The sequence below is a fragment of the Hyperolius riggenbachi genome, chromosome 2, assembly GCF_040937935.1.
Source record: "Hyperolius riggenbachi isolate aHypRig1 chromosome 2, aHypRig1.pri, whole genome shotgun sequence".
Classification (NCBI taxonomy): domain Eukaryota; kingdom Metazoa; phylum Chordata; class Amphibia; order Anura; family Hyperoliidae; genus Hyperolius; species Hyperolius riggenbachi.
In genome coordinates, this window is record NC_090647.1 from 531,323,357 (window position 1) to 531,349,949 (window position 26,593).

A 26,593-nucleotide genomic window follows, 5' to 3' on the forward strand; every position below is an offset into this window, starting at 1 on the left:
GTGAGTTTAGTCTTTCCCGGCAGTTTATGAACGTACACGGCGTCCTCTGGGGCTCGCAGTAAGGCAAACATACACTCTGATACTAAAAGTAAATGGCAGATACTTGGATCTTGCATGAGAGCTGAGCTGCCACATTCTTATTTTATCACGAATAAGGCAGTGCAGGAAGAGTAAGCTCCTGGGCTCTCTCTCCTGATTGGCCGCCACCAAAGCCTGCCCTGTCTCCAAACATAAAGCAGGAGCCTGGAACTGGCAGAGCTAGATTCCTTGCAGTCACTCTCTGAGCTCTGGGTCACTCTCACTGCAAGGATTCCCTGGGAAGTTTCTGTGTCCTGCTAATGGAATGTGATGGGTTAGTAGGCTGAGAATGGCTCTGGACTATTAAAAGGGCAAGCCATGAGAGCAGATCTTCAATCCTGGCTGAAGACACCGCTCCTGAGGACAGCGCAGTAAGTCACTTTTATGCTTCATTTTAAAAACTTGCCAAGATGAGTTTTCACCCTCAGAGAACATTCCTTCATGTACAGTATAATTATTATTATTATGTATATAACACTGACATCTTACACACCACTTTACAGAGTACACAGTCATGTCACTGACTGTCCTCAGAGAAGCTGACAATCTAATTCTGCCATGGTCTTATTATAATTTAGTATTTATATAGCGCTAACATCTTCTGCAGCACTGTACAGATTATATTATCTTGTCACCTAACTGTCCCTCTGAGGGGCTCACAATCTAATCTCTACCATAGTCATATGCGTATGTAGGTTTCATAGTCTAGGGCCAATTTAGGGGGAAGACAATAAACTTATCTGTATGGTTTTGGGATGTGGGAAGAAACTGGAGTGCCCGGAGGAAACCCACATGGACACTGCAAGGCAAGAGCACTAACCACTACGCCACCATGCTGCCTATACACTAATACCCTACCACATTATTATTATGTATTTATATAGTGCTAACATCTTCTGCAGCACTTTACAGAGTACATAGTCATGCCAGTGACTGTCCTCAGAGGAGCTCACAATCTAATCTCTACCATAGTGATAGTCTAATCTCCCTACCATATTATTATTATTTTATTTATACAGTGCTAACATCTTCTGCAGCACTTTACAGAGTACATAGTCATGCCAGTGACTGTCCTCAGAGGAGCTCCCAATCTAATCTCTAGTATAGTCCTAGTCTAGTGTCCCACCATATTCATTATGTATTTATAAAGCACTGACATCTTCTGTGGCACATTACAAAGTATATCGTCATGTCATGTTCAGCATAGGGGATCCAGTGATGGCTCTCCAAAACTCCACTTGTTGCGGCTTGTCGGCGGTGCGCGCAGGCGCAATACTGGCTACCCACTCGGAGTCTGACGGAAATATCCAAGTCCGAACAGTTCCACTGTACTGCGCAGGCTATCGGCCTCTGCCATTTCTGCCGAAGCCCAAGCGGGTAGCCCAGTGGTGAAGGACTTTGTTATTGTTTACGGATTTCCCTGCCAGCGCTGCATCGGGGTGACTGAGAAGGACGAGGGAAGCCTCATTAGGATCCAGAGGCTTCCCCCTTCCAATGTTAGTATCCAATTTACAGGTTTTTTTCAGGCTCTTCTGTTTGCTTTTAAGATTTGGAAGGAAACTGGAGAAACTCATGTAAACACATACAAACATACAAACTCCATACATATTTATAGCAATAACCCACACTGCAGCACTTCACAGGGAGAATTGAGTGAAGCCACTTTCTGTTCTTTCTGTTCAGTATAGTGAAGTCTAATGCAGGGGCCGCAGGGGGCCCAGAAGACAGGTGGACCCTTGGGTGGAGAAGTCCTTTATAGACTGACAACTAAGGGTGTGGATAGAAAAAGCTTTCTGCTCTCTGCACAATTGTTCTAATGAATGCATCTGCTCAGCCACTGATAAGGAATCATACAAAAATTTGAAGGCAGTCCCTATTCAGTGTGCAACAGGGTCTTGTGTACATTGCCCTGCCCCCAATCTCTCTCCCCAAGTGCTATGTACTGTAGTGAAGCTGGAGAAGTCTGCAGAGCCCCTTCTGCTCCATCAGAGATGGACAGAGTGAGTGTGATAAGCTGAGGCTGGGAGCACACTCGTCTGTCGGTTTTCTGTGTGCATTTTCTGCACACCATGTGTGTCTATGTGTAAAAACATGCACCTTTTATCACAGAAGCTAATGTAACTGACAGAGAAATTGTGTGCAGTGCTTCACTGCTGTAAGCTTTTATCTGCATGGGGAAAACACATTCAAGGGTGCACTAGCCAATTGAATAACATTGGTTCTCAGTTTACCTGTGCAGAAAGCGAGGAGGCCCATCCAAAGTTTCGCAGGGGGGCCCATTGATTTCTAGGTACGCCCCTGTTCTAATGTCTCCTTCATAGTCCACATCTAGCAAATTCAACCAAGAGACAAATTTCTCTCTAATCGAATCTGATGAGAGAATTGTCAGCTGTCCATACACCGCAGGCCGATTTTTGGTCGATTTCATGCTGAAATCGATTTGGAATCGGCCTTGTGATGCTGCCTCCGCCACCTCGCTGGCCCGATGCTGTCCCCCTAATGCGCAATGTGCCCCCCAGTGTCCGTCGCTGGCTCCTTTGTCCATACACATGCCCCACACATGTATGGACCAAGCACTGCGCCCAGAGCCAGCGGCAGACAAGTGATGTATAGTGAGTTGGGGAAGGCACATTGCACAATAAGGGGGGACAGCATCGGGCCAGCGAGGTGGCGGATGCGGCATCACAAAGCGTTGGAGTGTTATCACCCGCCATTACCGCCGCACACCCGATCAAGCAAGTCGATCCTACATCTTGCTGCATCTCCGACCGATATCAGCCCGAAATTGGTCACATTATCAATCAGGCATGCACTTGGCGGCACCGATTTTCATTCTATTATAATAATCGAATTGGATGGTAGATTGGCCGCCAAGTCGCCTGATGTATGGCCACCTTAAAGGACACCTGTCTCGATTGGTTTTACATTAGGTATATGATCGATGTTGATTGTTTATCTATGCTACCACTTTGCAACTCTTTGCAGCACAAAGCTATGGGAAGCATGGATTGCTGGTTGCGTATGCACACATTTCTTCCAAATGCCTCTACACACACACGCACGCACGCTTGCACGCACGCACGCACGCACGCACGCACGCACACACACACACACACACACACACACACACTTTCCACCAGAGCCCAAGTAGAGAGCCGCGAGTGCGCTTGCACGAGGCTCTCGACAAGTGAATCTTCGGGGGTTCCAGTGCTGGAGGAGGAATGGGGAAGCTTCTTTAGGATCCAGAGGCTTCCCCTTCCAAGGTAAGTCCATCCTAGGAGCACTTTTTTTCCACTACAGGCACACTTTAAAATACAACTGAACTGACATATCTATTTCCTTTTAAACAATGCAGATTGCCTGGCTGTTCTACTGAGCCTCTGTATCTAATACTCTTATGCTGGGTACACACATCAGATAAAAATTGTAGGCAAATTAATCAATTTGTTGCATAGGTTTGTCACGAAGGTTTGACAGACTAATTGTTGTAAAGATGCTGTACACATTCAAAATATCAGTTCATGCAAAAGACCAGAGAATTGCTTTTGTAGTCCATTTACTTCCTTTTTTTCCACGCATGCATGTACACACAGAGGTTCCGAAATATCTGAAGATTTTTTACACACCTTGTTTAACGAACAATCGTCTGCAGATCCAATCTGCTTAGATTTGAAAGATCGAGAGACAATTATCGCTTGTCTCTATCTTTTGAGGTCTTCTGCAAACATTTTTATAAAGATTATCTGCAGATCGATCTTTGATCTTTCGTTTTCCAAAGACTTTTATCTCATGTGTGTACGCAGATTTAGCCATAGACCCTGAACAAGCATGCAGATAAGGCATTTCTGACTGAAGTCTGACTGGATTAGCTGCATGCTTGTTTCTTGTGTGGGATTCAGACACTACTGCAGACAAAGAGATCAGCAGGACTGCCAGGCAACTGGTATTGTTTAATGCTGGGAATACACCATTAGATTTTGTGTTAGATAACCAACTTGTTTGATCTTATTTTCAATAGTTTTTCTGATCGATTTCTCATAGAAGTGAAAGATAATTGATAAGAAAAAATAAGAAAATCGATCAGAAAATCAATCGAAAATAAGATCGGACAGTAAATCGACTGAGAAATCTCATCGTGTATTCCCAGCATTAGGTCCCTTTTACACTTGCAGATGAAACCAGTGTTGCGTTACCCTGGCAATGGAAGTCTATGGAGACTTTCACACTTAGTGCAGTCCATTGCGGTGTGCCAATCCAGTGTGTAATTGTGTATCCAATCCAATGCAAGGGGTTCTGCGTGTTACCGCAAGCACCCCGCTTAAAGGAATACTGTAGGGGGGTCGGGGGAAAATGTGTTGAACTTACCCGGCTTCTGCACAGTACGCTCCTGGTGACATCAGCGGGAGCGAGGACATGGCAACGCAGGCTCAGTGGTTTTCAGACTTTAAGGTCTGAAATTTCAGAAGTGAACCGGAGGCGGGGCCGGAGCATCAGTGAGTGGTTGCGCGGGCACAGGACGTCTGCGGGGGACCATAAGAAGCCCTGAATAAGTTCAACTCATTTTCCCCCGACCCCCCTACAGTATTCCTTTAAGGCTACTTGCACACCAAGATGTTGCGTTGGGTGCTACGTTAAGGTCGCATAACGTGCACCTAACGCAAGGCCTGGTGCTCTTCGATGTGGACGTCGGAGTGAGCCGCGTTGTACAGCTCACTCTGGCGTCCGTGATGCCGTGATGCGTACTCTTGGACGCATGCGGCATCACGTGGTCCCGCCGGCCAGTCGCCGCACAGAGCGGCCGCACCAGGAAGTAAACACTGCACGTCACAAGGTGCAGTGCATATTAATAAGCCATGTGCCTGGCCGCTCTCCGCTCCTCCCCAACACGACTGCGCATGTGCAGACAGTCTTAAGCCGCTGTAACGCCGCAGCATGCTGCACTTTCGGAAGAACGTGCAGCGTTACATGTAATGCAACGTGGGCTGTGTGAACAGCCCACTTGTGTTACATTGCTGTGCGTTGGGGGAGCGTTACAGGCTGCACTATAACGAGTGCCTGTAACGTCCCTGTGTGCAAGAAGCCTAAAGGAAATGTCAGGCAATTTAAGTTAGACGATCGGCGGGAGCAGCGGATGTGCACAGCGGCGGCTGATTGAGAACTAAGCCCTGGCAGCCAGATAGCAATCAAAATGGCGTAGATTTCAACTATCTTGGTCCTTAATAAGTTAATAGAATGAGAATTGCAATCACCCCTAAAATGCTGCATGTAAATCGCAAACGCTGCAGTGAGAATGATCCCATACGGATACATTAGTGACAGTGCTTTGCTGTTCGCTGGCCATCATCAAAGCGCTAAAAAGCCCCCTAGTGGAAACCAGCCCTTCAGCCAGAGGCGGGACAAGGTCCTCCAGCACCCAAGACTGAGACACTAAAGTGCGCCCTTCCATCCCTCCCACCTCAGCTGTCACACACTGAGTGCTATAAGGGCTTTTTCACACCAGAGCCCTTTTCCTGCGTTTCAACACAAAGGCAATTCTTTGCGTTAACCAAGGTAAAATGAAAGTCCATAGATTTTTATTTTACCTTTCACACCCGACACTGCGTTACGGTGCGTTGCAGTTCGACGCACCCAGGAGCATTGAAACGCCGGGAGCTAGAGTTTTCCCGTTGGGTTCAATTAATAGCAACCGCCGCTGATTGCGTCGCTCCGCAGATTCCCGATGACACGCTGCAGGCTATTCAACACGTGCAGGAGAATGGCTCCTGCATGCGTTGTCTAATGTGAAAGAGGCCTTAGAGAGAGGCCCCCCAAGGCCTCAACACCTTAATCTCTAGTTATCTGGCTTGCAGTCGCTGCTATGTATCCCCTTTTCTTATTTCTATTTGCTTCAAACACAATAAGGGAGTCAGTTGTGCGCCTCTCCTACACTGCGCGCTGAGGCTGAAGCCTCTCTCGGCTTTGCCTCAACCCGGTCCTAATGTTATATATTATATTTACTGTATTCGGTGTGCGGTCTATCCAGAGTGCTAAGAGAAAACCCATGGAATTGTGGGGAGGGAGTATACAAATCCATGCAGATGGTGTCCTGGCCAAGATTTGGGGTTGGGACTCCTATCCACGCCACCACCATACATAGAGAGAAAACTGAACAAGTCACATGTGTTCCTCATCAGGGCTCACACTGCAACGGAGATGACAGTACACAGAGCACTGCTAAGGTCCACCACTCTATAAAGCCCCACAGAGACAATAAGATTGCTAACAATGCTTTTAGGGGATATAAATCTAGCATCTGTGTCTCTAGTATGGGGGCCGAATGCACAACACAGTGGTAAAGTCGCCGTGCTCAGGAAGTGCACTGCAATTTTACCGTAACAAAGGCGGGGGGAGCACTGCACAGTAACCCGTTAGCTCCACAGCCGTTAACCATAGCAATGCATTCCGCTAAAGGGTTAACGTGCGGTGGTCCCCCGGTGTTAGTAACGGTAAAATTGCTGCGCACTCCTGGCACATGACAACTTTACCGCTGTGTTGTTCATTAGCCCCAAGGATACAAGGAGTACGGTACATTGCTTTTTGAGAATGTCGTTGAGGAGCAGCCTCTACCGATACAGGGGATTCAGTGCTGTTAAAGAGGAACTCCGGTGAAAATAATGTTATAAAAAAGTGCTTCATTTTTACAATAATTATGTATAAATGATTTAGTCAGTGTTTGCCCATTGTAACATTTTTTAAAGAGAAACTCCGACCAAAAATTGAACTTTATCTTGAAGGGATACTTAAGTCAAAGGGGAAAAATGAGTTTAACTCACCTGGGGCTTTCCTCAGCCCCCTGCAGCCGATCGGTGCCCTCGCAGCCCCGCTCTGATGCTCCTGGACCTGCCAGCGGCGACTTCCGGTTTCGCCGTCACCGGCCGACAGGCATGGGAACGCGAGTGATTCTCCGCGTTCCCAGCCATAATATCGCCCCCTATGCTGCTATTGCGGCCCCAGGTGAGTTAAACTCATTTTTCCCCTTTGACTTAAGTATCCCTTTAATCAGTAGCTGACACACCCTTTTACATGAGAAATCTATTCCTTTTCACAAACAGACCATCAGGGGGCGCTGTATGACTGATATTGTGGTGAAACCCCTCCCACAAGAAAATTTCGAACTTTCGGCAGTTTCCTGTCTGTGAACCTTGTTGCATTGTGAAAAATAGCTGTTGTTTCCAACTGCTAAAAACCATGCAGCAGCTACACCACCTGCCAACAGTAAAATGTTCACTGGAGTTCCTCCTTTAAATCCCTGATTTATATTCTGACATTTATCACATGATGACATTTTTACTGCAGGCAAGTGATGTAGCTGCTGCTTGCTGTTCTGGCAGTTGGAAACAGCTGTAAACAGCTATTTCCCACAATGCAGCAGGGTTCACAGACAGGAAACTGCCAGAAGTACCTCAGTACTCAGGGCTTCTTGTGGGAGGGGTTCCATCACAATATCAGTCATACAGCGCCCCCTGATGGTCTGTTTGTGAAAATGAATAGATTTCTCATGTAAATGAGGGTATCAGCTACTGATTGGGATTAAGTTAAATTCTTGGTCGGAGTTTCTCTTTAAAATACCTACTTTCTACCCTTTCCGCTGAAAGAGGGGCCTCCCCTCCACATCTGGATGGTTGGGGGCATGTATTGCGGCAACGCCACATGACTTGGGTGCCAGAGGGAGCCGCTAGTTGTAAATTATTAATAATTTAATTTAACAATATTTTACTAAGCAGTACGTGGCACCTATTCTCACTTAAACCGTGCGCTGTAAATGCCTAGCCCCGCCCCACCTAATGCCTCACCTAAACTCCCCTGGTAAAAGGCCTAAGAGGAACCCCCTCTACCTAAATGCCTAACCCTCGGTATGTGCCTAAAAAGAAGCCATAAGTCCCCTGAGCCAATCCGCCGAGAATGATCACTGTTTTTGTTAAAAAACAGTGATCATTCTCAAATTATGCCGCCGCGCTGCTTCCCGCTCACTCATTTTCGCCGCTTCCACCATCAATCGTTAGATTAATGAATGGGAACTTTGTAACAGGCACGCATTACTTCCTATTATTAAATAATGCTCGAGGACATCTTATGGCCAAATAGTAATATTACACCTGCATACATTAGGGAATACATTTTTTTTATGTATGTCAAGAGGGTATATTATTAATACATTTTGGGCTTGTGATTAGTGATGGATGTAAAAGTGAAAAAATGCACCTTTATTTCAAAATAAAATATTGTCACCATACATTTTACTAGGGAAATAATTTAATCGTTGCAATAACTGGGACAAATAGGCAAATAAAATGTGTAGCTTTTATCCACAGTAGAACGTTTTATTTTAAAACTATAATGGCGAAAATTGAGAGAGAATGATTTTTTTCCATTTTTATTTCTTTTTATTCCCATTAAAATGCACCTAAAATAAAATAATTCTTAGTATAATGTACCACCCAAAGAAAACCTAATTGGTGGCGGAAAAATAGTATATAAGTATAGATCATTTTGTTGTGATTAGTAGTAATAAAGTTATTGGGGAATGAAAGGGAGGAGCATAAGGTGAGGTCTATAAGGTTAAAACAAAAGGACAACTGAGAGGTATGTGGAGGCTGCCATATTTATTTCCTTTTAAGCAATACCAGTTTCTTGGCTATACTGCTGATCCTCTTCCTCTAATATTTTCAGCCATAGACCCTGAACAAGCATGCAGCAGAGCAGCTGTTTCTGACATTATTGTCAGATCTGACAAGATTAGCGGCATGCTTGTTTCTGGTGTGATTCAATCATTACTGCAGCCACATAGATCTGCAGGACAGCCAGGCAACTGGTATTATTTAACAGGAAATAAATATGGCAGTCTTGATATTCCTCTCATTTCAGTCGGTATTATAGAGATGCAGGAGGAATTACAGTAGTTCAATTTTGTTTTAGTTGAGAGAAATACATACAAATATTAAAAAAAACAAAGTCAAATAAAAAATTAAAATAAAAAAAGACATAGCAGGCTTTCAGAGATTTCTACAGACAGATGTCACACTCTTCCCATACACGGAAATAATGTTTCAAGTTCACATGTTCTTTCCCCAGAGGGATCCCCCAATATGGAATGTTATGAGTCAGAGATGCACAGCCACAGAGACGAGTTAACTTTTGGCAGTCACTCAAACTTCTTGAAGAGGAACTGTCTCGAAAATCTTAAAATTTAAAACGCATACAAATAAGAAGTACGTTTCTTCCAGAGTAAAATGAGCCATAAATTACTTCCTCCTATGTTGCTGGCATTTACAGTAACTAGTAAAAATCTGACATTACCGACAGGTCTTGGGCTAGTCCATCTCTCCATAGGGGATTCTCAGCATGGCCTTTATTCTTTATAAAGACACTCCCTGAAAAAGATTAATACAAAGATTCTGGCCAGCCTCCCTGCTCACCGTACACTTTTTTGGCAGTTGGATGGAGCAACTGCCATTCACTAAGTGCAGTTTAAAAATAAAGAAATCCCTGTGAACGCCCCATGAGGTGATGGGCTAGTCCAAAACCTGTCGGCTCTGTCAGATTTCTACTACCTACTGTAAGTGACAGCAACATAGGAGAAAAGTAATTTATGGCTCATTTTACTCTGGAAGAAACATACCTCTTAATTGCATATGTTTACATATATTTAAAATTTAAAGATTTTCGCAACAGAGGTCCTTTAACAGCAAATATTACATCTGCAGCTCTGCTAAAGTCATTGCTTGTGCACTGTAAAAGGGGTCATAACATCGAAGCGAAACTTTACTGAGTCCCCTTTCACACTTGCGCTGCTTCACTGAGTTATGCTTCTATGGAGACTTCTATGGAGACTTGCACAGTTCTTGCGATGCAATGTGGTGCGCTGGGTTCCCGTCCGATGCAAAGTCTGCATTACGATACCGCATGATCCGTGCCTACCGCACAGATTATGCAGCGATACTCTATGTCTATGTACAATGCAGCAAGTGTGCACAATGGGAGCACGGTGTGCTGCAGCGTGCATGCGTGGACCGGCGGGATTCCTGCACTTCTGCCCTGTATTTCTGGACATGGCTTACTGCATCTCTCGTGGCTTACTGACTGGCTCGTGGCTTACTGGCTATGTTCTGAGGGTCCACGCATTTGGGCTGTTTTAAACTGTACCCACTTTGGTTAATTTTGCAGATCAATTGCTTTGTTGGGCCCCTATCTCGATTCCCAGCCAGGGCACCAGCTGCATGGAGTTTGTATGTTATTCCCGTGTCTGTTTAAGTTTCTTTCGGGCACTCCAGTTTCCTCCTACATTCCAAAAACATACAGATAATTTCATTGGCTTACCCCTAAACAAACCCTAGACTACAATAGACATATGACCAGTAGGGGTTAGACTGTGAACTCCTCTATGGGACAGTTAGGGATAAGACTATATACTCTGACAATATACTCTGAAAAGGGCTGCAGAAGATGTTAGCGCTATATAAACACTAAATTAAAAAAAAACAGAGTTTGCCTTCTTTAACCACTTGATGACCCACCCTTTACCCCCCCTTAAGGACCAGCGCTGTTTTTAGTGATCTGTGCTGGGTGGGCTCTACAGCCCCCAGCACAGATCAGGGTGCAGGCAGAGAGATCAGATTGCCCCCCTTTTTTCCCCCCTATGGGGATGATGTGCAGGGGGGGTCTGATCTCTTCTGCCTGCGTGTGGCTGGCGGGGGGGGGGCACCTCAAAGCCCCCCTCCGCGGCGAAATTCCCCCCTCCCTCTCCTACCTGCTCCCCCCCCCCCCCCCCCCGGTGATCGAGGCTGCACAGGACGCTATCCGTCCTGTGCAGCCAGTAACAGGACGTCCCCTGTCACATGGCGGCGATCCCCGGCCGCTGATTGGCCGGGGATCGCCGATCTGCCTTACGGCGCTGCTGCGCAGCAGCGCCGTACAAATGTAAACAAAGCGGATTATTTCCGCTTGTGTTTACATTTAGCCTGCGAGCCGCCATCGGCGGCCCGCAGGCTATTCACGGAGCCCCCCGCCGTGATTTGACAGAAAGCAGCCGCTCGCGCGAGCGGCTGCTTCCTGATTAATCAGCCTGCAGCTGGCGACGCAGTACTGCGTCGCTGGTCCTGCAGCTGCCACTTTGCCGACGCACGGTATAAGCGTGCGGTCGGCAAGTGGTTAAACAGAAGGTATTTACAATTATTCAGGTTGGAGTGAGCTCTGAGAGATCTCCCACAATGCATCACTACTAAATATGCACATTTTTTTTTTATGTCCCTGAGAGCTAACCACACCTCTATAACCGCTGGAATGCAATGATAAGTCAGCTTGTTAATATTACAGAGCCACAATAATCCAACATGCATACAGACTGTTTCAGACTGGTTGGTTCTCATCAGTGCATGGCATGGATTAAAGTGGCTCTATGCATGTCGGATTATTGTGGCTCTGTACAATTAACAAGCTGACACATCATTGCATTCCAGTGGCTCTGGAGGTGTGGCTGAGGTTGCTGGCGTGTGGCGTGGACGGTGATTGCGGTGGGTATGTGTGTCGATTCGTTGGTATTCGTCGTTATTCCACCGCTTCTTGTACCAGCGGTCTCTGGTCATTAAGGGGGCAGAGACCGCTGGTACTTAAGTGGTTAAGAAGGGAGATTCTGTATTGCATTGTGCTTTTAGTAAGGTGGCTTTTTGGTCCTTCTTACCCCCTTACACACTCCTAGGAGTTCACCATGGGTTTGCTGGGTAATCTGTAATACAAAATAGCAGACACAAAAACACAACTGCAGAGAATCACAGAAAAGAGCGCAAAGAATTGTGTGCTGGAAATTATAAAAATCATGATGAAACTGACCGGCGTTTGCGTTTTGCCGTTTGTAGTGTTAAACAGCCATAACTGCAGGTCACTAGCCAGTGTGACCACACTGTAATATCTGGGGACGCAGGATGGACCCATCTGCACAGGTCTGAAAAGTGCAAGTCGGAGTTCTGTCACTTGGGTGTTGTCTCATTGCGATAAAAAGCCCTCATAGGTCACAAGGAATGGAAAATAAAGCCAGAGTGCTGAATGCAGCGCACTGTACAAGACACTGAAGCCTGCAGAGCGGTATACAGAACTCAGCTGGGCTCTGTAGATTGCGAGGATTTAATGGTAAACATCTTGGTAACTGTGTACTGTCTGTGCCATTGTGCCTATGAGACAATCATTCTGCGGAACTGTAACCAAGGATTGGACTTCATCCCAATCAGTAGCCAATACCCCCTTTCCCAAATCAAATCTTCACCTTTTCTCTAATAGATCATCAGGGAAATCTGTATGGCTGATAATGTGGTGAAACTCCTCCCACAGTGTGATGTCAGGGCTTTCTGTCTGTGAATCTTGTTGCATTGTGGGAAATAACATTTTTTTCCAACTGCCAAGCAAGTAATATCTTCTGTGCATAGAACTCTCAGTAACGAACATTCCATACAGATCACCAGGCAGGACTAAAGATGTCACCACCAGTGATAAATGTCAGAATGTAAATAGTGTAAAAAAAATAAGCAATTTTATTTATAATGTTTTCTTCAATACAGTTCCTCTTTTAATGAGCCTCTTGTTGTGCAGGAGAGAATACTGTAGGCAGGAATGTTGGTGGCAGCTATTAGCACTCCCAGCACAAGGGTGTAATGCTGGGAATACATGATGCGTTTTTATGGTCAATTTTCTGTCCGATCGATTTTCAATTCGTTTTTCTGCTCAATTTCCCGCTCAATTCTCGTATCTTTTCTTATCTATTTCCATTGACTTCTATGAGAAATCGATCAGAAACACAATCGAAAATAAGATCGGACATGTCGGAAATGATCTATCGAACCATCTGCCAAAAAAATGTATGGTGTATTCCCAGCATAAGATAGTGAGGCTTTCCTTTTTAGGCACAGTAAAGCTGGCCATACACTGGCCCGATTTGCCGCCGTTTCGACAGCAGATTCGATCACTGGGATCGAATCTGCTGCCAATCGTTTGCGCTACACGCCGAATTTCGATCTATCCTGTCCGATCCCGTCGATCGCTCCGTGCGGAAAATTACCGTCGATCGCCCGCGGGTAGGGAGCGCGTCGCTAGCGGCGTTCGAGTACCCGACGACCGACGCAATAGAGCCCGCATACATTACCTGCTCCGCCGGCGCGAGTCCTCCCGGTCACCGCTGCTCCGTCTCCGCTCTGGTCTCCGGCATGCTTCACTTCTTCTAACCCAGCAGGAAGTTTAAACCGTAGAGGGCGCTCTACTGTTTAAACTTCCTGCCAGGCAGGAAGAAGTGAAGCATGCCGGAGACCAGAGCGGAGACGAAGCAGCGGTGACCGGGAGGACTCGCGCCGGCGGAGCAGGTAATGTATGCGGGCGGGCGGGAGCGGCGGCAGCACCACCACCACAGATTGTGAACGGTTTCAGGCTGAAATCGGTTCACAATCTGTTTGCAGTACAGGCAGCCATACGATCCCTCTCTGATCAGATTTGATCAGAGAGGGATCTATCTGTTGGTCGAATCTGATGGCAAATCGACCAGTGTATGGCTACCTTAAAGCTGGCCATACACTCGTTAGATTAGCAGCAGATAGATCACCAGATAGATTTCTGATCTATCTGATGTGTTTAGGAACATTTTTTACTAGGAACAGATTTCCAATAGATTTCAGTATGAAATCTAGTGAAAATCGATCTGATGGCATTTTTTGCCATCAGATTTCCATTAGGTCCAATGCAAAATGATAACCAATCTCAACAGATCGACCTTGATTTTCCAGCATGTCAGATCGATTGAAATCGGTCAAAATCGTCCGCAAATCGATCTATCGGTCAATCGATTTGCGATCGACCGATTGATTTTGATTGATTGATCGGCCGCTAATCGGTTCATTGTATGAGCCCCTTAGAGCCCATACACACCTACCAACAATTTGTCCAACTATCTGCCAAACTTGTATGTTAAGCCCCATTCACACGTCTTTTATGCTGGGCAGACACGGCTCGATTTTGCCGCTCGATTCTGCGCCCGATTGTTTTGCCCGCTCGATTCTGCAGGCGATTCTCTTATCTTCCGCTCGTTTTTCTTATCTTTTTCCATTGTCCTCCATGCGGAATCGAGCGGCGAAACGATCAGGCGGGAGGTCGGACATGTCGGGAATTATCTATCGAGCCATCTAAATGGCTCAGAATCGAGCCGTGTTTTCCCAGCATTATGCAGCACAATTCTCAGGCCTGAAACCCACTCAAGCGATTTTTTGAGCGTTTAGGGAGCACTTTGAATCGCTAGCGCTTTCCCTAAACGCTCTGCCAATGTAAATAAATATAACAAATTCCACAGTAGTGATTGCGATTATCAAAATCGCAATCGCAGGACATGCAGCATTTTGAAAGCATTTGTGCTTCAATGTAAAGTACTGAAGCGCTGGCAAATTGCTCATGAATCGCTACACATAGCGATTTGAGTGCGATTTAAACTGTAAATAAAATTATGATACACTTAGGCTTCTTGCACACCAAGACGTTGCATTAGGTGCCACGTTAAGGTCGCATAACGTGCACCTAACACAACGTATGGTGCTGCAAGAGCCGACGGTAGAGTGAGCCGCGTTAGGCGGCTCGAGTCCTATAATGTCTCCCAGAGTGGCGCTGATTGGCCAGCGGGACCACGTGATGCGGAGCGAGACACTCCGCATCACGTGGTCCCACCGGCCAATCAGCGCCCGCCAGTGCAGTGAATATTAAGTAGCCATGTGCGCGGCTACTGTAGCTGGCTCTCCCCGCCTCCTCTCCGCCCCCCACTGCGCATGTGCAAACAGTCTAACGCGGCTATAGCCGCTCCAACGCCGTAGCATGCTGCACTTTGCACAGAACGTGCAGCGTTACATGTAACGCAACGTGGGCTGTGTGAACAGCCCACTTGTGTTACATTGCTGTGCGTTGGGGGAGCGTTACAGGCGCACTAACGTGCGCCTGTAACGTCTTGGTGTGTAAGCAGCCTTAAAGGACCAATCAGAATTAAAATCACTAATCGCAAATCGCTACACAATCGCTGGCAAAAAGCTTACACTTTTTAAAATCAATCCCAAAAGAGACAGAAAACGCTCATGAAATCGCTTACAAATCGCTTATTACAAACGCTAGCGATTGTGCTAGCGATTTGCGATTTGTAGTGGGTTCCAGGCCTCAAACAGCTTTTGTTGTGAAACAAGTTGAAACAACAACAAAAACAATCTTTTGCTATTGCTGATAAAGCTGATAAGACAAAATACTTTTTTTTTAGCTGTTTCAACAGTTGTATGGGGCTTCACAGACCAGTTTGGTAGATAGTTGGACAGATTGTTGGTAGGTGTGTATGAACCTAATGCTGGGAATACACGTTTCGTTTTTGCCTTCGTTTTAGCCTTCGATTCGTTCGGTAAACGAATCGAGTGTTGAAAACGTATGTGAAAATAGTCATAATCTCATTATAGTTTCGATTAATAGACCCTAAAAACGAACGACTAGTGATCGAACATGTTTGATATTATCTCTCTTTATCCATCTAATCGAACCATTGGTAGGCTTGATGGCTGTTCAGATCCATTATATATTCGTTTATGCCGTCCGTCCCTGTACTACGTTTCGTTTCTTTGCAGCCTTCGATCATTGGAAAAACGAAACCATCAGAATCGAAAAAAAACCCGAAACCGTGGGTGGTGATATTAACCGTACGATCGATTATTTCGGGATCGAAAAGGACAAAAGGCACAATCAAAACGAAGGTTTAAACGAAGGCAAAAACGAAACGTGTATTCCCAGCATTACATCATAGATACACTACGGCTCCACTGATAGAAACTGTGTGTCACTTCCGGAAATGAGGAGCTATAAATATCAAGGATATAATTGTCATGTAAATGCGCCACCAACACCTCTCCAAAGAAACTGAACACTCATGACTTTCCTGCAGCAGAAACCAGCCCTCTCCTTATCATGTTAGGTCAGCACCTCTCTGTTGTGTGCGCACTGCACGTGTTAAACTCTTACATTTGCAAACCAATACCTCTCCCTTTCGGTTTCCCTGCTTAATAATTAACCTATATGGCTGCACCAGGAACGGTGTATCATTCTTTACCTACCAAAATTGAACAAGCAAAAAAGAGATAGACTTTAAAGAGGCTCAGAGATGAGTAATGAGGTGTTTTTTTACTTACCCGGGGCTCCCTCCAGCCCTATAAGCACGGACGTATCCCTTGCAATCCTCCTGCGGTCTCCCGTTCAGCCGCGGTGAGCCAGTTAACAGGCTCAGTGACGTCAGTCCAGGTCTACTGCGCATGCGCAGTAGGTCCGCGCATGCGCAGAAGATCCAGACTGGCTTCGACTGAACCCGGGGCTCACCGCGGCTGACTGGGAGATTGCAGGAGGGACGCATCCGTGCTTATGGGGGTGGAGGAAACCCCGGGCAAGTTAAAAAACACCTCAGTACTCGTCTCGGAGTCTCTTTAAATTGTACCAGAGCTAAGAATATACAAAGATTCAATACTTACCCGGAGCTTCCTCCAGCCCCCATAAGCATGTTTGAGTCCCTCGCCGCCCTCCCGTTGTCTGCCGCTCAGCCGTAATCAGCCCCTGTAACAGGCTCTTTTGCATCAATTGGGGTCTTCTGCGCAAGCCACAGGTAAGTATCAAATCTTTGTTTATTCTTAACTCTGGTTTCCTTTAAAGGGAAGCTGCGAGCTCCAACAAAAAAAACCCAGATCTACTTACGTGGCACGTCCTCCAGCCCTTGGCATTTTTATATGCGTTTTTTGATACGGCCAACTGACTACCATTAGCGGCAAAAACGCTGCGTTTTCTGCAGTGCTAGTGTTTTTTCTAAGTGTGTTCCTAGCCTCAAAGCTGGATTTTTGCAAATACCTTGTGTTTTAAGAAGGCACAAAGTTGGGAGGTATGCACAGATAGCATCCTGGCTGTGAAATGAATTAGTTCTTTAGGTGGGAAAAATAGTCAGGGTCCTTTTAAGAAAAAAAAACATCTCTTCATGCAGGCTCTTAGCAAATCTAAACAGTGGAAAGAGGTTATCTTAAACATTTCATAAGTGTATACTTTAAAATGTCCTTCAGATGAACCGTGTTCCAGACATACAGAAAGGTATTCACCAGCACCATATAACTGCAGAGTGTACAGGCCCTTTTTATGCCATGGGGCATATGCACAAACGTTGGTAAGGTTCAGGGCCGGATTTAGGCCAAGGCCTTCTAGGCCATGGCCTAGGGCACCACAGGAGCAAGGACACCAAAGCAGCAGTCTAAATTGGTTTAACATTTTACAAGCTTGCAAATGCTGCAATGCAGGGAGATTAGGAGAGTGCCTGACCGCGGTACTCTACTGCCAGCTGCCTGTGCAGCAGCCACCTTGCTCTCTGTGCACGTTTGCCCCGTGGCCGGCGGCTATGGACTTGGGTAGTGTTGGAGACAAAAAGAAAGAGGAAGCTTCTGCACTGGAGACGAGCTAATGGCTGCTGCAGTGTGAAAGCCAACTGGTTACCTATACTGAAAAGGGGGGGGGGGGGAGGAGAGATTAAGGGAGTCATCTGGCTACCTATACTGGGGGGAAAGGGGGGAGGGGTCATCTGGCTACCTATACTGGGGGGGAGGGGACATCCGGCTTCCTATACTGGGTGGAAGGAGGGAGGGGTCATCTCGCTACCATCTTGCTATACTGAAGGGGGGGGGGGGGGGCAGCTGGTGACAATGGCCTTGGGCGTACAAATCCGGCCCTGGTAAGGTTGCCATGAGATGCCATTCTAACGTGACAGCAGACCCGTGGACCGGGGGCTGGATGCAGAGCGATCTATGACCAGTCTAACAGTGGTCATAGCGAAAGGGTGAGTGCAACTCCTATGGGAGATATATACAGCATACTTTGATGTCACAGCGGAGCGCTTTCTACTGACAACATATAAACTGTATTGATAGGGGAACATCGCTGAACCTACATTAGAGCGCAAACGCAGGAAGAATATAAGAGGGACACTGAAAGTGTATGAACGCAGCTGCCCAGTATACCTGGCAGCTCTAAAGAGGGACATTTAACCCCTGTGAACTGGGGGTGTTTATATTAAATTATATTAACCATCAGATTGGTTTAGCGCTTTACATTAGTATACAAGGTTGCCATGTGCAAAGAGCGTAAGCCAATTACTTACACTGACAAGGCAGCCTGCGTTGTGCAATTTGGGCAACCTACATTGTATAGATAACCTAAGCGTTGTTAGAGTAGTGCCTGCCATGCAAGTAGTGTATTGCATTACCTAGCAATGCCCATGTTACGCGTTTCGAGACCGCCTGGCAACCTTATCAAAATGTTTTGCACTTTACCCTAAAAAAAGACAGGAGGTACACAATTGCATTTCCTGTACTCTTGCTCTTTGATTTTGGTGCAAATCCCATAGAAGCGTACCTGATACGAGAACAAAATAATTTATATATACAGAGCGGTTGTAGACTTTTTGCTGCCCGAGGCAAACTTGTGAGGATGCCCCCCCCCCAAGGCCCTCCCCCTCCCTCCGATTTGGAATGATCGCACAGCACCCGACAATTTACTCTGCTTCATTTAAAGGATACCACAACTGACATGTGGCATAATGAGATAGACATGGGTATGTACAGTGCCTAGCACACAAATAACTATGCTGTGTTCCTTTTTGTCTTTCTCTGCCTGAAAGAGGTAAATATCAGGTATGTAAGTAGCTGACTCAGTCGTGACTCAGACAGGAAGTGACTACAGTGTGACCCTCACTGATAAGAATTTCCCCCTTTTTTATATCTTTCTTGCTCTCAGAAGCCATTTTCTTCTAGGAAAGTGTTTTATAGTTGGAATTTCTTATCAGTGAAGGTCACACTGTAGTCACTTCCTGTCTGAGTCAGGACTGAGTCAGCCACTTACATACCTGATATTTACCTCTTTCAGGCAGAGAAAGAAAAAAAGGAACACAGCATAGTTATTTGTGTGCTAGGCACTGTACATACCCATGTCTATCTCATTATGCCACATGTCAGTTGTGGTATCCTTTAATGTTCTCACATGACATGCTGCAGCTCAACACAATAGCACACTGGCTGTCTGTGAGTCTGTGGCAAACAAACTGCTCACCCTCAGCCAATCCATTCCTCCTCAGGAAGGTACACACAGTACAAAAATGCTGCCCCTGAAATCTCTGCGCCCCATGCAAATGTTTCACCTTGCTTCATGTGAAAACCGACCCTGTATATATATACTTGCCATCCTCCCAGGCCGAATCAATCCTCTGCTAGCTAGTTCGGTAAATGCTGCAGCCCCCTTCAGTTGATGAATGTGCAGTTCCGCTGCCGCAGTAGTACTGCACAGACCGCTTCCTACAGCAAGAGCGTGGTGGGTGGCACGCGTGGGCGGGCCGTGCATGCGCTATACACAACGACTACAGGAATTACTGGGCGGGCTGGCAGAGGATCTAGTACAGCCTTTCTCAACTTTTTTACCTTGGAGGAACCCTGTAAATAACTTTTGGATCTCAAGGAACCCCTGCAAACAATGTTTTGGTCTCGAGGAACCCCTGCATTTATTTTTCAGGAGGCATGGTCTTTAAATAGGTTAGGCTGCTAATTTCACTTTCTCCTATTACACTGCCACTCATTATACTGTCTCCTGACCCCCCAACTTAGTGCTTCTTGTTACAGTACCACCTATTATAGTGTGCTCTATTATACTTCCCCCACAATGGGGTAAAATGCCAAGGAACCCCTGCAGAGTCCTCAAGGAACCCTGGGGTTCCAGGGAACCCTGGTTGAGAAAGCCTGATCTAGTAGGTGGAGGAGAGCGGCAGGGAGCAAACAGCCTGGAGGGGGCTGAAGGAAGCCCTAGGTACATATACATTTTTTTTTCATTCTCGTCTCAGGTTTCCTAGATGGCATCACAACAAAATGCAGCATGCAGTGTATTTTCCAATTGCAGAGAACCAGACCACACTGTTAGGAACGCCACACCATGGTTTGCATTACCACACTGCGCCAGCTAAAAAAATTCGGCATCCCGCGTGAACTGCTTAAGAGCTTTTACACGGCTACCGTGGAATCCATCCTGTGCTCCTCTCTCATCGTCTGGCATGCAGGGGCATCTGCCAGGGACAAGTACAAACTGCATAGAATAATCAGCACCGCAGAAAAGATCATCGGAGTGCCCCTGCCGCCCCTTGATCTTCTCCACACTACCAGAATGAGGACAAGAGCCATCAAGATCTCGCAAGACCCCTCCCACCCTGGCAACCACTTCTTCAAGCTTCTCCCACTGGGCCGCCGTTTCAGAGCCATCCCCTCCAGAACCACCAGACGCTGGAATACCTTCTTCCCTCAGGCGGTACACCTTCTGAACTCAACCTCGAGCCCCCCATGACCAGTTCAGCCATCCCCTGGCCCTTGCCCTGAATGCATGTTCCCTAGGCTCACTCCATGGGCCTGATTCACAAAGCGGTGCAAAGTGTTTGCACGCGAGTTAAAAGCCCTTTATCACGCCTAAACTCACTTTAGGCATGATAAGAAGAAACTCGCGCGAATTTTGCGCACGCAGCGCCCATTGAACCCTATGGGACTTTGCGTGCGCGTTTGCGCGCGCAAAACTTTGCGCGCGGGAGCTTCGTGCGAAGTGCAGCAAAAATCGGTGATAACTCAGCGGTGCAAAGGTTATCATGCCTAAAGTCTTTTAGGCGTGATAACTGAGTTATCACCGCTTTGTGAATCGAGCCCCATGTGTGTTATGTTATTTTTGATGTAGTACATGCTATGTTTGCTATGTTGTATATGTTTGCTATGTTTGTTTATGTTCGACTGCCATGCCATGTGTACCAAAAACAATTCCGGGTACGTCATTCCGCGTACTTGGCGAATAAAGCTGATTCTGATTCTGGTGTCCTTGGAATTGCCAAATAGCATACGTTGTGATAATTGGATTAAAGTGCATGTAGTGTGCACTGGGTCTACTGCCACGCTGCCCCAGCCTCATCACTGCATGTCACCATGTTTTACCAGCCTGCATACTGAGATGTCCGTTTGAAGCAGCCTTGATATTAAAGCGGTTTTACGTAAAATGGAGTGGTGCCGGGCAGCTTTTGTCTTGAACTTTGATTAGGGCCTACATTTGATCTGGGATCTGTTTATTTTGGTTCACTGACTGATTTAAAAAGTATTATAGCCTGAGGAAGAGATAGTACTTCTGAAAAAAATTCAGATCTGCCACTCATTACATTTCCTGGTGACACCATGGACTAACATTGGGGCCCATTGCAGCCCCTGGTGTCACTGCGATAGGAAGAGAAAAAATACACCTGAACGGGAACAAACACAAAACTGGCAGAAGTTCAAACCTTTCCCCAATTCCTCTAAAACTGACCTACAGAATGGCAAAATGTTCAGTAGTTCCAGAGATTGCAGAGCCAGCAACAGGGCAAGCTGGAACTCAGACAAGTTGGAATTTCCTATTGGTCAGTGACATGACCAGTAGGGATGCTTGGAATGTTGTGAGGAAACTTCCTCCAGATACTGGGACACTTTCTCCTGACGTTCTTAGAAACACTGCTAATTTGAATATTTTTTTACTTAAAGAGACACTGGAGCGAAAAAATATATATGATATAGTGAATTGGTTGTGTACTATGAATAATTACTAGAAGATTAGCAGCAAAGAAAACATTCTCATACTTTTATTTTCAGGTATATAGGGTTTTTCTAACATTGCATCATTCAATAATATGTGCAGATTACACAACACTCAGCATTCAAAATGAGTCTTTCAGAGCAGTCTGTGAAGTAATGACCTCTCCTCTAGCAGAGGAAAAGTAAATAGTCCAGGAACAGTTGAGATAATAAAAGTCAGATAACAGCCCTCTCCATGACTAACTTAGTCAGAGAGCTTAATGGCTTGTTTGCATAGAGATAACAACTGGAGTTTCTCAACTCTTCCTGTACTGGAAACAATTACACTGATGTATCTGATTTATGTATCTGATTTATTTCTTAGCTGTGCTACACATACAAATCATAATATCATCATTTTTTTTTCGCTTCAGTGTTTCTTTAACTAGATAAGGACCGCAGTGATTGAGATCTACGCCCTGTTTGGGTGAGCTCCTGGCTGGTAGGGCGTAGATCTCAATCACTGTCCGCAGCGCGCATCTGCCGTTTCCGATGCTCGCCGCCGATCGCGCTGCTCAAACCAGACGATTCTCGCCGCATCTCACAGGCTCTGCCTGTCTCTATGACGGCAGAAAATATTTTTGAAGAGACAAAAAAGTTTCAAGACATTTTAATGTATCAAAACGTTCTTTTGTAAAAACACAAATCTTCAAGCGAATTCATCTTTGCAAACAACATCCTATTATCAAGTACCAAAAACATATGTTGAAATATGCAATTGTTTAGAAAGACGACAACGTCGACTGGTTTCGGAGTAACCTTCTTCAGGCCTTCACAAACAATTGTAATCTGTAATATACAGGACAAAAATTGCAATGGATACCATCTGGACAAAATCAAGCCAGGAAACACCACTTAGACCAGTGGTCCTTAAACTAAGGCCCGCGGGCAAAATGCGGCTCCCCAAGGCTTTTTCACCGGCCCCCCACTCACTAAATGTATTATTTATAGATGCGGGCCACTACATCTTTAAATATTGGTGTCTCGCGTATAGAATAGCAGTGTTGGCACCACCCATCCACATACTGTAGAAGCCAGCAAGCAGTCATTCGCTGGCTTCCAATCAAATGCAGCATCAGGTGACACTGCTGTCCAATTGGACGACAGGCTGCCCACTGAGTATGCGTCACTGTCGAAAATAGTTTTTTTTTTACTATCGGCACATACTGCATTGCCGGCATAATATCTACTTTGGTTGAATGGGAACAAAAGGGCTGAGCGTGTTAACAGGTAATAGTTTACACTACCGAGGTTCAATGTAATGTTTTCTACATCATATTATGTATACTCCGGCCCCCCTATTAGTTTGAAGTGTTTTGATCCGGCCCTTAACCCAAAAAGTTTGGGGACCCCTGACTTAGACTAACATTGGACACAGCACACAGGCAAGATGTACCAGGAGAGAGTGGTGAGTGAGACTGGTACATCTAGAGTTAGTGTTTGTAGTTTTGAAAGTTTGCCTGCCCATTGAAATCTATGGCGGTTCGCGAAGTTCAACTGTATCATCATATTACATCATACCCATAGCATGGTGTTCTCAGTATATGTTGCTCAGGTCAGGGCCACATTAAAGTGAGCCTGTCATGAGGGAACACTAAGGCCTCCACTCGCTGACGTCTTCCTGGCTAGCTATTTGTTGAGTGATTACCATGGTGCAAGTAAGACGAAAGTCAGAGGAATGTCAAAACACCTGATCTGCATATTTGTTTCAGGTGACTGATTTAGAAAGTATTATAGCCTGAGGAACGGTATTGCCGGCAAAAACAAAAATAGCATCTGTTAGATAGGAGGACGTCAGTAATATCAGGCCACATACTGATCTCATGACAACTTGAAGCACAGTTCCTAAGAAGAGTCAAGCTGCATGCTGTGAACTCATGTCACACTCTTTGCAGTATTTTCTTTTGTTGTTGTTGCTCTTTTTTCCTTTTTCTTTTGTTTTTTCTTAACCACTTTAGAACGAGAGGGAACTGGCCCTACAGGGACCAGAGCCGTCCTCTCCCTAATTAGACATGTGATTGCTGCGATTGGCTCACAGTAATTACGAGGTCAGGGGCCAATGAAATTGACTGCTGACCATGATGCGGAAGCACTGCTGTCAGTGTGACAGCAGCGCAAGCGGGTGGAGCGACAGAACAGTGGTGCGAACGGTGAGAGCGACCAGACCGCGCATAGTGGCTGATTGAAATCTATGCACTGGCAGGGATAGCAGCACGCAAACAGGGCATAGGTTGGACCGCTCCACGCCAATTAGCGTGGACGCAGCGGCAGCCCCAGGACCTAACGCTGATCGGCGTGCAGTCCTGGGGGCGGAGTTTGCAGGGGATCAGTCTCCCAGCGGTGGTCGCCGTTAGGAGACTGTTAGACGGCGAACCCGCTGTCTAATTACAAGGTACAGTGCTGTGATCTATGGCTGGGCTGTACTGGGGACAGCCATGTGACACGGCTGTCCCCCTTGGACACAGGAGAGCGATCGGCTTTCATAGGCTGAAGCCTATGAGAGCCAATCGCCGCTATTGGCTGGCTGGGGGAGGTAGGGTGTTTGGGGGGAAAAAAATGTAATAAATAAGGAAATATATTTGTAAAATATTACAAACATTTTTTATTTAAAAAAAATAAACATTCTGGCAGGGATCAGATCCCACCAACAGAAACTCTGTTGGTGGGGAGAAAAGGGGGTGATCACTTGTGTGCTGAGTTGCGTGGCCCTGCAGCGAGGCCTTAAAGCTGCAGTGGCCTATTTCCTGAAAAATTGCCTGGTCTTTAGGGGGGTTTAACACTGCAGTCCTCAAGTGGTTAAATGACTAAGGTCCAGAACCAGTTAAAGTCTATAAAGAGCTCCCACAGCCAAATCATTTAAAAATAAAACCCCACAAGTTATAATAGTTCAATTTTGTGGCTATAACTTTTTTGTAGCATGGCAGGGGTAATCAGGGTACATTACTAATCCAGAAAAAAATATTGGCTGATATTGGTGGGGGCGGTTAGGTTTAGGCATTGTTGGGGGGACCGGTTACAGTTAGGCTTCAGTTTGGGGGGGTCAGTTAAAGTAAGGCATTGGTTGGGGGGACTGGTTAGGATTAGGCATTGGCTAGGGGTAGTTGGTTAGGGTTAGGCATCAATAAAGGAAGGGTTGAAAGGAGAATGGGGTCAGGTTAGGCCATAGTAAAATATCGGTAAAAATTACTGATATTTTACCCCGCAAAATCCATGACTTTTTTTTTATACTTGCACTATTCTTAAAAGTACGCTGCCAGAAGCATGTATAACGCTCCGCTGCTGCCCTGCCTAATGGATGGGGGGAAACAACAACACCCGACATTGTGGCTTTTGGGGAGGGAACGGAAAGCTTGCGGGGGGGGGGGGGGGTAATTAGAATGTAGGTGTGTGTGCGTGCGCACCTGTGTTCTAACCAGCATATTTTCACTGAAGTGTCCAGACTTGTATGCAAGTGTTATGGCCCATACTCACGGGCTACAATTGTCGCCGCAACACGCGGGGCGTGCGTGTTGCGGCGACAGGTCGCCCGTGAGTATGCGGCGTTGCACGCGTGCACCCCGAACTGTCGCCTGTCGCTGATGTCGCCGGGCGATTGGAAGTTTCAATCGCATGGCGACAGTCGCGTGAGTATGCGGACTAGCGACAACAACCTCCATGAAGTATACGGAGCTTCCGGCGGGGGGAGGAGGAACGTCGGCGACAGCTTCCGTCGCGCCGCTGGTCCCTCTTCCGCGTGTGTATGTGGAGGGACCTGGCGAGGAGCTGTCGCTGGCCTGTCGCCCACACGCTCACGTGTGCTGGCGACAGGCCACTTTTGCAGCCCGTGAGTATGGGCCATTAGAAACTTGAACTGAATCCAGTGTTTGATGTGCAACCAGTAGATGACATGACAGTGGTATCTGAGGAGTGAGAAGAGAGGTGGATGAGCTGAGCTATAGAGTTCAGGAAGGACTGGAGAGGAGCCAGCTGGTTCATTGGCAGATCACACATGGGAGGAAGACCTCATCCATCCTTACTTGTAAGCGAGGTCCATCACTATACTGTATGTAGGCAGCTGCAACTCCACAGTGCAATATATACTCTCACCACTAGGTGGCAATAAAGGCATTTATATAGGGGGTTTAATAGTAATGGTCAAAATTTAAAGATTTTTAGCTGCAGAAGCTTCATAAAAAAAAAACAAAAAAAACATTCTCAGTAAGTAAGCTATTAGATGGCATTTTTAGATTTGCTCATTAAAGAGGAACTGTACTGAAAATAACATAATAAAATTGTTTTTTTTTTTTACAATATTGCTTCATAAATTAGTCAGTGATTGCCCATTGTAAAATCTTTTCTCTCCCTGATTTACATACTGGAATTTATCACTAATGGTCACATCTTTAGTCCTGCCCGCTGATCTGAACGGAATGTTCGTTAGTGAGAGTTCTAAAGTCAGTCCAAATACAGTAATAAAAGCTATAATTGTTCAGATAGGCCCCATTCACACTAGAGCGTTTTGCCGCGATTTCGGCAAAATGCTGAAACGCTAGCGCTTTTTAAAAGCGATAGCGTAATGAAACCCTATGGGCCCGTTCTTACTTGGGCGATTTGCGCTAATCGCCCCAAATCACCCAAAAACGGGCAAAAACGCGAAACGCAAATGCGTCGTCTGCACCATTCTCAGGCGATTTCCCACCAATCGCGTTTCAGAGCTATAGAAGCACTAAACGAGATCGCGGAAAAATCGCCGCAGTGTTCAGTGATTTTTCTGCGTGAAATCGCGGAAAAATCACTCCTACAAAACGCCG

The 26,593-nt window shown here is 46.1% G+C and overlaps 1 protein-coding gene across 1 annotated transcript in view; it reads left to right on the forward strand.

Moving 5' to 3' along the window:
* Positions 1 to 249: 249 nt before the first annotated feature.
* The window catches only part of STX19 (syntaxin 19), a 28,968-nt gene continuing 2,624 nt past the window's right edge, over positions 250 to 26,593 (forward strand). The window contains exon 1 of the mRNA XM_068270662.1: positions 250 to 449. The gene's annotated coding sequence lies outside the window, so the exon portion shown is untranslated. The remainder of the gene's footprint in view (positions 450 to 26,593) is intronic.